Below are 1,204 nucleotides of genomic sequence, written 5' to 3' on the forward strand. Positions count from 1 at the left end.
GGGAAAATCCTCTTTCTCCATTTTTTTTTTTTTTTTTGAGAGAGACTTATGCAATAGGCTGGTCCCAGGAGAATCCTTTTTTAAAAACTCTCCAATAGTTCCCAGTCTCACTGAAAGCTACCTATATTTTTACATTTATCTATTTCTTCCATGATCAAGAGAAACAGAGAGACAAAGAGATGGGTTATTGACACCACGATGAATCCCCAGCCTTTGGCCAGCCCTAGATAAAGGGCATGTTTGTTCAGCACACTCAGGGTGGACTTCAGACACAAACACAGAACCTTCTCATGTGGGTTCACTTTGCTAAGCATCACAAATTACCACTGTACCTCTGTCCTGTCCCTGAGAACTATATTTTAAAGAAAGAGCATTCTCATCATGGTCTAATTGGCCCTACTGGGCTGGGCCCAAGTAGGCCACATTTCCCACCACTCTCCTCCCCATGGGCCAGTTGGCTTCATTTATCCTGGCCTCCTTGCGTGTCCTGAAATTCTGGGAATCTCTTTTAGGGTCTTGGTACACATTGGTCTCAGAATTATTTTTTCTCTAAATATTTATGCAACTCTTTTCCAGAAAATGGAAGAGGAAGAAATACTTCTCAAGTCATTTTAATGAGGCCAGCATCACACTGATACCAAGAATAGACCAAGTCAGTACAAAAAAAAAAAACTACCTAGAAATACTTCTCATTCTTACAGCCACAACATCCTCTATAAAATGTAAACAAATAAAATCTCAGAATATAGAAAGAGAAGTTTATCTCATGATCAAGGGAAGTTTACCTCAGGCATGAAAGGAATAGTGATTGAGTATGTGTAAAATAGCCAATGTAATCTTATATACTAGCAGACAAAAGAAGGAAAAAATACTACAATTGATATAATGGAGGCATTTCACAAAATACAACACCCATTCTTGATATAACTCTCAGCAACCAGGAATACAAGGAAACTATTCTTTTATGGATCAAGGTCAGCTATAGGCCCGACGGCTGCAATCATGCTTAACGGTTGGTAAAAATAATAGTTGCCCCTAAAATTGGGAGCACAGCGAGGATGCCCACCCTCACCACTTTCATTTAATGTTACACTAGAAGCCTGAGCAGAAAAATAGAGCCAGAAAATTAACAACAGCTAATCAGATTGGAAACGAAGAAAGAAGAATACATATAATAGAAACAACACCCACAGATAGTACATCT

The sequence above is a fragment of the Tupaia chinensis genome, unplaced genomic scaffold, assembly GCF_000334495.1.
Source record: "Tupaia chinensis unplaced genomic scaffold, TupChi_1.0 Scaffold149705_1, whole genome shotgun sequence".
Classification (NCBI taxonomy): Eukaryota; Metazoa; Chordata; class Mammalia; order Scandentia; family Tupaiidae; genus Tupaia; species Tupaia belangeri.